Below are 12,277 nucleotides of genomic sequence, written 5' to 3'. Positions count from 1 at the left end.
GAAGTAGCAGGATATAAAATTAACTCAAACAAGTCAATGGCCTTTCTCTACACAAAGAATAAACAGGCTGAGAAAGAAATTAGGGAAACAACACTCATCTCAATAGTCACAAATAATATAAAATATCTTGGCATGACTATAACTAAGGAAGTGAAAAATCTGTATGATAAGAACTTCAAGTCTCTGAAGAAAGAAATTAAAGAAGATCTCAGAAGATGGAAAGATCTCTCATGCTCATGGATTGGCAGGATCAACATTGTAAAAATGGCTATCTTGCCAAAAGCAATCTACAGATTCAATGTAATCCCCATCAAAATTCCAAATCAATTCTTCAACGAATTAGAAAGAGCAATCTGCAAATTCATCTGGAATAACAAAATACCTAGGATTACAAAAAGTCTTCTCAAGGATAAAAGAAACTGTGGGGGAATCACCATCCCTGACCTAAAGCTTTACTACAAAGCAATTGTGATAAAAACTGCATGGTACTGGTATAGTGAAAGACAAGTAGACCAATGGAATAGAATTGAAGTCCCAGAAATGAACCCACCCACCTATGGACACTTGATCTTCGACAAGGGAGCTAAAACCATCCAGTGGAAGAAAGACAGCATTTTCAACAAATGGTGCTGGCACAACTGGTTGTTATCATGTAGAAGAATATGAATCGATCCAATCCTATCTCCTTGTACTAAGGTCAAATCTAAGTGGATCAAGGAACTTCACATAAAACCAGAGACACTGAAACTTATAGAGGAGAGAGTGGGAAAAAGCCTAGAAGATATGGGCACAGGGGAAAAATTCCTGAATAGAACAGCAATGGCTTGTGCTGTAAGATTGAGAATTGACAAATGGGACCTCATGAAACTGCAAAGCTTCTGCAAGGCAAAAGACACCATCAATAAGACAAAAAGACCACCAACAGATTGGGAAAGTATCTTTACCTATCCTAAATCAGATAGGGGACTAATATCCAATGTATATAAAGAACTGAAGAGGGTGGACTCCAGAAAATCAAATAACCCCATTAAAAGATGGGGCTCAGAATTGAACAAAGAATTCTCACCTGAGGAATACCGAATGGAAGAGAAGTACCTGAAAAAATGTTCAACATCCTTAATTATCAGGGAAATGCAAATCAAAACAACCCTGAAATTCCACCTCACACCAGTCAGAATGGCTAAGATCAAAATTCAGGTGATAGCAGATGCTGGCGAGGATGTGGAGAGGAATACTCCTCCATTGTTGGTGGGATTGCAAGCTTGTACAACCACTCTGGAAATCAGTCTGGCGGTTTCTTAGAAAATTGGACATAGTACTACCGGAGGATCCAGCAATACCTCTTCTGGGCATATATCCAGAAGATGCCCCAACCGGTAAGAAGGACACATGCTCCACTATGTTCATAGCAGCCTTATTTATAATAGTCAGAAGCTGGAAAGAACCCAGATGCCCCTCAACAGAGGAATGGATACAGAAAATGTGGTAAATTTACACAATGGAGTACTACTCAGCTATTAAAAAGAATGAATTTATGAAATTCCTAGCTAAATGGATGGACCTGGAGGGCATCATCCTGAGCCCCTGAAAAAATGTTCAACATCCTTAATCATCAGGGAAATGCAAATCAAAACAACCCTGAGATTCCACCTCACACCAGTCAGAATGGCTAAGGTCAAAAATTCAGGTGACAGCAGATGCTGGCGTGGATGTGGAGAAAGAGGAACACTCCTCCATTGTTGGTGGGATTGCAGGCTTGTACAACCACTCTGGAAATCAGTCTGGCGGTTCCTCAGAAAATTGGACATAGTACTACCGGAGGATCCAGCAATACCTCTCCTGGGCATATATCCAGAAGATGCCCCAACTGGTAAGAAGGACACATGCTCCACTATGTTCATAGCAGCCTTATTTATAATAGCCAGAAGCTGGAAAGAACCCAGATGCCCCTCAACAGAGGAATGGATACAGAAAATGTGGTACATTTACACAATGGAGCACTACTCAGCTATTAAAAAGAATGAATTTATGAAATTCCTAGCTAAATGGATGGACCTGGAGGGCATCATCCTGAGCGGGGTAACCCAATCACAAAGGAACTCACAAAATATGTACTCACTGATAAGTGGATATTAGCCAAAAACTTAGGATACCCAAGATATAAGATACAATTTGCCAAATGCATGAAACTCTAGAAGAATGAAGACCAAAGTGTGGACACTGTGCCCCTTCTTAGAATTGGGAACAAAACACCCATGGAAGGAGTTACAGAGACAAAGTTTGGAGTTGCGACAAAAGGATGGACCATCTAGAGACTGCCATATCTAGGGATTCACCCCATAATCAGCTTCCAAACGCTGATACCATTGCATACACTAGCAAGATTTTGCTGAAAGGACCCAGATATAGCTGTCTCTTTTGAGACTAGGCCGGGGCCTAGCAAACACATAAGTGGATGCTCACAGTCAGCTATTGGATGTATCACAGGGCCTCCAATGGAGGAGCTAGAGAAAGTATCCAAGGAGGTAAAGAGATCTGCAACCCTGTAGGTGCAACAACATTATGAACTAACCAGTACCCAGGAGCTCTTGACCCTAGCTACATATGTATCAAAAGATGGCCTGGTCGGCCATCACTGGAAAGGGAGGCCCATTGGATACACAAACTTTATATGCCCCATTACAGGGGAACGCCAGGGCCAAAAAAATGGGAATGGGTGGGGAGTGAAGTGGCGGGGAGGGTATGGGGGACTTTTGGGATAGCATTGGAAATGTAAATTTGAGGAAAATACGTAATAAATTTAAAAGAAAAGAAAAGAATAAATTAAAAAAAAGCAAGAGCCCTCTTGTGTGTCATTTCTTGGGCACAAAGAAGCTTGTGTAACCCACAAAGCCAAGGGTGCTGAGATAGCATTGAAACTATGTTCACTTTGATTGGGAGAATGTAGCTGAGAGTGTCCCACAATGTGACTTTTTGTCATTTAGGGTGTGGTATATCTGTATCTGTATCTGTATCTGTATCTGTATCTGTATCTGTATCTGTATCTGTATCTGTATCTGTATCTGTATCTGTATCTGTATCATCTGTATCTGTATCTGTATATCTGTATCTGTATCTGTATCTATCTGTATCTGTATCTGTATCTGTATCTGTATCTGTATCTGTATCTGTATCTGTATCTGTATCTGTATCTGTATCTGTATCATCTGTATCATCTGTATCATCTGTATCTGTATCTATATTCAATCTCTATCTATCTATCTATCTATCTATCTATCTATCTATCTATCTATCTATCTATCTATCTATCTATCTACATTCTATAGCCTAAAGTGACTAAGAAAATGTAAATGTACATATGTCCATGCTGGACCAATAACTGGGGGAAAAAAGAAAATAGAAAGCAAAACAAAACCCCCAGAAAGCAGTGTGCTTGAGTATGACGGCAAATTTGAGGTTAGCTTCAGGGACCATTGAAGACAGCTTAAGGAGGTACATGAAGGGCAACCAACCGCAGGGGTGGGCAGGCCTGGAGTGTCAAGGTGGGCAGCTTCCACCTCTGTACAGCACGCAGACATAATATACCACCACAGGAGGCACAGACTTTTTTTTTTTTTAAACAAAACAAAACAAAACAAGCCCAGTGATGTGTTCTGGTCTGAAATGCTCCAATTCTGAGAGCAACAAACAGTTCCTCTTGCTGCAGGCTGGGACAATACTGGGTTTGTCCAGACTCTTCAAGTCCTTTATTTTGATAAGGGAGTTACTACCAGTGTCTGGTTGTATGTCCATTACTACGAATTAAATTAATGTTCCTTCATTTAAATATGATTTCCTATTATTTCAATTACTTTATCATTATTTATTAACAACATTATGCATTCTTTATATATTTTGGATGTTATTTTTAAGTTGTATGTATTATAAATACATTGATCCTGGTTATTACTCAGTCTTTTAGCTGTGTGTTGCTTCCTGTTATTAGAAGTCTTCATTTTAACATACTGAATCCATGTTATCAGCATTTCAGGTATCATTTGCACTTGGCAGGGATTTATTTAAAAGATTGCTGTCCTTAGAGAGGCTCTGTCAGCACCCAAGACAGATGCAGATCCTCACAGCCAACCATTAGGCTGAGCCTGGGTACTGAGAGTTAGGGGAAGGACTGAGGAGCTGAAGGAGATTACAACCCCATTGGAAGAACAACAATATCAACCAACCAGACCCCCCTCCCCCCCAGAGCTCCCAGGGACTAAACCATCAATCATGAGCCAGTCCATGGCTCCCGCTACATATGAAGCAGAGGACTGCCTTATCTGACATCGTGGCAGGGGAGGTGCTTGGTCTTGTGGAGGCTTGATGCCCCAGAGAAGGAGGATGCTAGAGGGGTGAGGTGGAAATGGGTGAAGGGTGAGGAAGCACCCTCATAGAGGCAAAGGGGAGGAGGATGGGGCAGAGGGTTTGTGGAGGGGAGACCAGGAAGGGGGGGGCAACATTTGAAATGTAATCAAATACAATGACTAATTAAAATAATTCTTTCTCTATCTCAACAGGTAGCCCACTTTCCTCTGAAGCATATATTTTTGTTTTCTACATTAGATTAATCTCGCAACCTTTAAAACTAGCAAATATGGAACCAACTGTATCTATATGGTAATCTTATTTTTCATTCTCCTCTCTCCATTAATAAACCATGACCTGGTCATGTGAGAATCATAAGCCTCTTTTGAGCATTTGGCTACCCAAGTCACAGCATGGTCTCCTCACTGTGGCTAATGTTAGGGCTTTATTCCTCTAGTACACTAAGTAGCTGTTACTGGAATAGTATGCACTTCTCCCAGTTTTACTATGATGATCCTGTAAATCTTGCCAAACTCTCTCCTTAGCAACTTTATTATTGACTTGCGTCAGACCCACACGTCACTGAGCCTTTTGTGATTCTGCGAAAGTTGTGTCACCAAGTTGTCTGCGACAACCCAATATATACAACTCAAAAGTGGATTGTGATGCTCAAATAGTGAAGGAACACAGCCCCCATCACCCCCATCATGGGAGGTAGAACCACACCTCCCATCACCACTACCAGATTCTAGTTCCCTTCAAAAAATTTACTTTCCTGAAATTGTCAACAACTAGTACTTAAGCCTTCTCTTTCATTTGCTGTCTCCTTTGAACAATCAATTACAATCCCTTTTATTAAGAAAATCCAAAACATTAGGGCAGCGAAAACTAGTGTGGGAAGATGATGGCTTGGACAGCCCAGAATTCTCTCCTGGCTTCAGGTAAGATAAATCTGCTTTGTCTGACCCATTATAGATATTAAAGACGTCAAGAAAAGAATGGCCATTACAATTATATGACTTTAAAGTATTTTCCAAAAGAGCCCTATCTGTCATCGGTTATGCAAGCTGACCAAATGCTCACGATGACAGACAGACAGCTGGTTCTCATTCATATTAAGTTCCTTCCAAAGCAAAAGGAATGTTAAGGCAATCTGGGCTCCTATTATGTTGATTCCGATGTAATTGCATTTGTTATTTCCTGGCGATGTGGTAAATCAAGCTGTAGCAAGAAGGTGGACATTTCACAGAAGTAATTTTAGAGAACATGAAATTGGATCATGTGTTGTGCTGAACTCTCTTCTGCTTTGAGACAAGTGATGTCCAGTGCAGGCATGAGGCAGGTACTGAGGAGGGAGAGGACAAATTTTACTTCAAAGATAAGAAAGCCATGCTTTTCCACATGTAGATGCAAATATATAAAGAACAAAGAAAGGCAATGAACTAACACATTGTGGGGTCAAAGGCATGGACAAACTGCCTTGGTGCAAGAGGCTTATTTCTCCCCTCCCTCCCTCCCTCCCTCCCTCCCTCCCTCCCTCCCTCCCTCCCTCCCTCCCTCCCTCCCTCCCTCCATCCCTCCTTCTCTCTGTCCTCAGCCCAGAGGCTGCAGAAGCAGCTGCTCCGCAACAGTGTGTCTCCTCCAAGCAAGCCGTGCTCTCCTGATGGTCAGGCTGCCCATTAATTAATGTCTACAGCCAGGGGTTGCTGACCCTTCTGATTTCATTACAGTCAGAAACTCTCTGGTGCTTACTCTCTCATTCATACAAAGGCCAAGTGCTTTTGGAGTCCTTTTATAAACCGACTGCCTAAGGGCCCAAATCAAAAAGGAATCTAATACTGGTGCTAAATGATCATTCTGTGGCCTAAAAATCTGTGTTCAAAATTATTCTTGCCTGTGATATGACCCCTTGTTAATACCAGAAATAAAGAATTATCCCTATGCGAGAGAAAAGCTCAAAGGAATTTGACCTCAAAGGGTATGACGACCTTAACACAGATTTACATACTAAGACTCATAGACTAATATTTTTCCTATAGACAGCAGGGATGCAGCTGTTCCATACATTGCTCTATACATTTTAAAGAAATGGTGAGTGAGAAACCTGGAATAACCAGGACATCCCTAGGACACAAATGTGCCTGGAAGTCCTAGGAAAAGGCAACCCAGCAAGACCGTCACTGCAGCCTGCATGGTTCCTTGAGAGCATGCAGAATGAACACATCCGCAGCACAGGCAGCGGCAGCACTGATGGGAGAACTGAGCTTCTTGGTTCTAGTTGCCATAAACGAGCCAATCCAATGAAAGAGTTCACTTCAAAGCTTTTCAAAGAGATCGGGTCCGTATTTGCTTCTTGTAAGACCATGGTTCTACATGTCCAACGCAGCCCATGTGGTTTAGTTTGAGCCAAAAACTAAGTCTGGGAAACTTGAAATCAGAATTAAAATAAAAGGGAAGAAGACAACGAGCCTGCCAAAACTATAGCTCAGAACTATTCCTCAGAACCCTCCGGTTTTGCATCCTTGCCTGCTGCTCTCGGCAGGACTTGTAGATTGTGTGCATTGATTTCTGTGCATAAAACAAGCTAAGAAATAAGTGATCAATAAACGGAGCTCCTTTTTGAGTTCAAATGTAGACAAGACTTATTATTTTTTTATTTTTAGTTTCTCTTTTGTTTGTTTTTGATTTATTCATTCCCAAATGGGTTTTCTGCATTTGAATATTGGCTGCTTTCATATTGGCTTACAGAGGTCTAGAGAGATGGTTCATGGGTTAAAGAGCAACTCAGGTTTGATTCCCAGAACAAACATGGCTGCTCATAATTTCCCATATCTCCAGTTCCAGGGAATCTGACCCCCTCCCCTGGTTCCTGCAGGTACCACACATGTGTATGGTGCACGTACTTACATGCAGGCATATGATCCGCACACATAAAATCAAAATAAATTTATTAAAAATCTGGGACAGAGACCCTTTCCTTACTAAGGGACATGGGATTCGGCCTTCTTATTTGGGAGAATGGTTGGAATTCTAGAACACGTACAAAATAAAATTACTTCTTAAAAATAATGTAAACAAAGAGAAGATGAACATATACATCTATTCAATGCAATGCATGCATTACCTTGTACAGCCCAAAATATGAAAACAGAAAGTTCCAGGAGAAAAGCAAATCCAGGGAGTTGCCCTCTCAAAGTATCCAGGAGTAACTGGTTATCCTGCTCTTAATTTATTGTTTACGTTCCCCTACTTCATATGAAATTGTCACACACCTCATTCAACTCTGGGGGTGTCAGAATTCTGTTTAGTAGGACACCACATCCCAGCCCTGCTTACAACTGACCCTACTGGGCTTATTTCCAGAACTACCTCCAGGCATGAGCTTTGGCTAGCAGAGCTTCAGATCTTACAGGTGACTTTCCCATTTGTTCCTTGTGTGAACTTGAAAACCCCTCCTGTGCCTTTGCTTCTCTCATTGGCTTGGCCCAAAGTATCTTTATGACCCATGCTCTTTTATTAAATAATGGATGATAAAGCTTGTTGCTGGGGTCTTGGAGATTTAAGGTTCTCTTGTCCTGTTCAACAATTCTCTGTTTTCACACACACACACAAATCAGTATATGTGTGTGTGTGTGTGTTGGCACCAAGATTGTGTATCAACAACAAATAGCTTTTGTTGGTGCCAGCCTTGAGATTTTTAACTTCTGAAATATTAACAAAAATTATTGGTTGTTGTACATATGGCAATTTGGACAGATAACAAAATAATCAAAAACTTGCATTCTCCCCACCCCCACCCCTGAGGACACTGCCTTTCTTCAGATACATGGTTTAGAAAGCAAAGCACCTTAGATTTCAGCCCCACATCCCCCTTCAGTGATATGACACCCTTTAAGGTATGAATGGATTCATATATCAGCCGTATATTGTTTAATGAAGAATGGTCTCACCTTCAAATCACCTTTGATTTGATGGTACAGTTTGATTGGGACCAGTATAGTCCAATGTCTTTCCACTTTAAAGGACCCTGAGGGGCACCCAGAAAGACCTCTAAGGATACAGAAAAAACAATAGCATACAAAGTTTTGACTTCATTAATCTTGAAAATAAAATGTTACTAATGCTTTGGTTCTAACCACTCTGAAGATAATGCATTGGCATCATGTGTATTCATAATGAGGCCAACCCAAATGAGCTTGCCTTTTACAGAGCTTTGCATCACTTTAAAGAGAAGTTCTGTAGTCCTCTTTTTCCATTTGCCGAGTCAAGGTGGTGTCTATACAGCTTTCTATCTGCCTGGATTTGTCTTATTTTTAGGAAACCATGCAGTATTCATCCTTTTATGCCTGGTTTATTTCACTTAGCATAATGTTATCAGGGTTTATCCATGGTACATGGTGCATCAGAATTGAATTTTCATCCTAGAATGGGAGAATATTCGGTTACACGTACAAATCACCTTTCTTTATCCACTTAGCTGTTGGTGGACCTTTGAGCTGCTTCTATGTTTTGTCTATAGTAAACAATTCTATTATGGACACTGGTATTGAAGTATCTGTTTGGATCTCTGCTTTATTACTTTGGATCAATATGCAGAATTGAATTTGCTGGATCAATGATATGATTATTTCTTTTAAAAGCCATTATACTGACCCTATCATGACCATACTATTTCCGGTGGCCATCACTAATGTGTAAGTACTCCAATTTCTCTATATATCTACCGGAACTTACTTTCTGTCTCTATTTATTTTGTCAGATAACCAGCCTAATAGAGGTGAAATAGCACACCACTGTTTTGATTTTCACTTGCTGGTCATTTGCAATGTTGAGTATTCTGTATTTATTGCTCACTCATCTATCTTCTGTGGAGAGATGTCTACAAAACCCTTTGCTTATTTTCAAGTTGGGTTGGTTTTCATATTCTGGATATTGACTCTTCACTACTGTATGATTTGCAAATATTTTGTCTCTTTCCATGAGCTGTGTTTTCCCTCTGGTGATGCACCATCTTCAATGTGAAAAACTTGTTAATTTCATCAAAGTCCTTCTTCAACAAAGATAAACAAAAATTTATCCACTCCGTTCTTTTGTTGCTCTGTACTAGATTATTTTTAAACAATGATGCTCACCCACTACATGTGTGATTGTTATGTGTAATGGATGTGTGTGTGTGCGCTCGCATGCGCGAGCGCGCACATGTGCACACATGCCAGAGGCCAATGTTGAATGTCTTCTTCAATTGTTGACTGCTTTTCTTTTTTGAGAAAGGTTAGCTCTTTGAATGTGCATTAAATTAGACTTGCTGGTCTGCAAGCTGGAAAGATCCTCCTGCTTCTGCCTCTCCAGTGCTGGGATTGTCAGGGCAAACTGGCACATCTGTTTCTAGTTTTATTTATTTAAAACGTAACGTTGATGCTGGGGATCTGGACTTAGGCCTTCAAGCTTGTATGGCAAATACTTTACTGCCTGAACCATTTTGTTGTCCCTGGTTTGTAGCTTTTATAGAAGGAATCTTGGAGGAATGGGAAAAATTCCATCATATAAAGGGAGTTCACACAAGTGTTTCCATGCAATAGAGCACTCTCGGCTCATCATAGGGGTTCACACCAGTGTTCCCATGTGATAGAGCACTCTCAGCTCATTATAGGGGGTTCACACCAGTGTTTCCATGAGATAGAACACTCTCAGCACAGCATAGGGAGTTCACACCAGTGTTTCCATGAGATAGAACACTCTCAGCTCATCATAGGGGTTCACACCAGTGTTCCCATGTGATAGAGCACTCTCAGCTCATTATAGGGGGTTCACACCAGTGTTTCCATACAATAGAGCACTCTCAGTATGCTCCATATGGAGTAGTTCTGTCACTTTGAGTGGATTTTCTAATCCTTTTATTTATGTTTTTATTTTATTTTTACCTACATAGTTACTAAAATAAATCTTCACACTTATCAAGCAAATGGCTGAGGGAATACCTGGTACAGATAATTCAAAGGCAAAGTAGGACTAATACTATACATGACAGTGGTGATAAGAGGATCTGAGAGTCAGCCCTTCAACTCCCAGCTGTGACTGTCAGCTGCATTAGGAAGAGCTGACAAGGAGTCAGCAAAATTCACAAACATCAACGCAAGTGTTTTAAAATGTGGATTTAGCTCTGCTGTTAACAACACAGGGCAGACTGGAGTGCTTGGGTGTCAATAGTCAGAGACAATACCCAAACTCAAAAGTTGTTTATGTTTGTGACAAAATTCTTTTAAATACTGCACCCATAACATTTTAGGGTCAATTTATATTATATACCACACAGGTTGATATTTATAGGTTCACAACTTATAGAAGAACACATCTTGTAATTTTTTTCCTGGTATTTTTAAAAGTTAAGCATTCTGGTTCCCATAAATATAAGTAAGCTTGCAGACATAATTTTCCCTCAGCTTTTTAAGGAGGAAACTGGCACACAACTGTGTCAAGAGACTTTTCTTTCCTTTAAAAAAAAAGTACGAGCAACTTGACTCCAGTGTGTTTGCCATGAGCTCCTCGGTGAATCACAGCAAAGGTAGTGGATACTTAGTCCTCTTGCTGTTTGTGAGAACAAGGGGTCTCTTATCCCCCTGTGTTTGTGTGCACTCAGAGTGTACAGGCTTGCATAATCCTTGTCATAAAACACTATGACCCTGTGAGACTAATTTGATGCCAGAAAAATATTGTAGCTGAGTTGAGCTGTGAAAGGCATTCTGGTCCCGAGATATGCCAATAGAAAGGAGAATTTCCTCAATAGCAAAACTGTAGATCATCCATCACCCTGAATCTCAGCACCTTTGTGCTGTTCCAAGGCAAGTCAGTTATGAAGCTAGCGAGTGAACTCTTTGAATCCATGTTTACACTGATGTTACTCCGTGTGTGACCTTTCTGTCTCAGTGCTCAGATGTACATCCATGAAAGCCTAAACTGACAGGGATGATAATAGTATCTAGTGGTTTTTGTTCCTTTACCACTTATGTGAGCATGGCATCTTTCCATTGTACAGGAATATTCTCTACCCACATTGCCTTTGCCTTCAGAGCCATGCATATCCAATGGCCAATCTAACCTCCTTGAAAAATAATTACCTTAAAACGAGAGGAGCTTTTCTGGTCACACATTTGGTGACCATAGCTATCTATGGTGAAAACTATCTATGAGAAACACTGAATTCTCTGGGTAATTCTGACTTGAGACTAAGGCACTTCTTTAAATCTTGAAGGACGGCAAAGCTTCAGAGCTTCAAGGGCTGCACACCACCCACGTTTTCCTGCAGACAGCTGGAAGGCTAACGCAGACGGTGGCTTGTGTGGATTTGCTCTCCTCTGTAGAACCTCCAAAGTAAGCCAACTGGGCTCACCATGAAAGTAGAAAAGATCTCAATGCACGTAAGAACCCAAGTCTTACCAGGACACTAGGACAAGAGCGAACTTCAAAGGATGCTTCTCGTTCGGGCCAGGTTTTAGGAGGCGATTCATCCAGAAGACGGAATATATGTTAAGGCAAGGAAAAGAGATTAAAAACTCAGCAAAGTAGAGGACAGAGAAAGATAATGCTCATAGAATCAAATCCATATCGGCCTCCATCTGTGAGGGACTGCCTATGGTGGGCAGTACATGGGTGGGATAAGTTGGCGACATGGGTCTATGCCCAGGAGAACGAACAACTCTTGTTCTGAGAAGATGAGGTTGGAAGCTTGAGGAATTACATTTACACTTCCTGCACATATTGGTAGTGGGACGCGTCTGCAGCCTGGACCCCACTGATGTGCCACAGTGCTACATCAGCATCTCTTTGCAGCTCACTTCTCCCGCTCATTTTGACTTGTTTCAATTCTGGTCACCTCCGTGGCTTCTGATCTCTTTATTCATGGCAACCTGGTCTCTTCTCTGAAATCTAAAGAGAAAGC

General features: G+C 41.0%; 1 long non-coding RNA gene across 1 annotated transcript in view; it reads left to right on the top strand.

Annotated features, from left to right (window-relative positions):
• Gm13490 (predicted gene 13490) overlaps nucleotides 1–6,974 on the top strand; it is a 75,044-nt gene extending 68,070 nt beyond the window's left edge. Inside the window, exons 5-7 of the long non-coding RNA NR_040639.1 lie at nucleotides 4,554–4,653; nucleotides 5,202–5,282; nucleotides 5,939–6,974. This is a non-coding gene — a long non-coding RNA (predicted gene 13490). The remainder of the gene's footprint in view (nucleotides 1–4,553; nucleotides 4,654–5,201; nucleotides 5,283–5,938) is intronic.
• Nucleotides 6,975–12,277: the final 5,303 nt, after the last annotated feature.

Source organism: Mus musculus, chromosome 2 (genome assembly GCF_000001635.26).
Source record: "Mus musculus strain C57BL/6J chromosome 2, GRCm38.p6 C57BL/6J".
NCBI lineage: Eukaryota > Metazoa > Chordata > Mammalia > Rodentia > Muridae > Mus > Mus musculus.
Note: the sequence above shows the minus strand (reverse complement) of the source record. Positions and strands in the feature narration are given on the sequence as shown.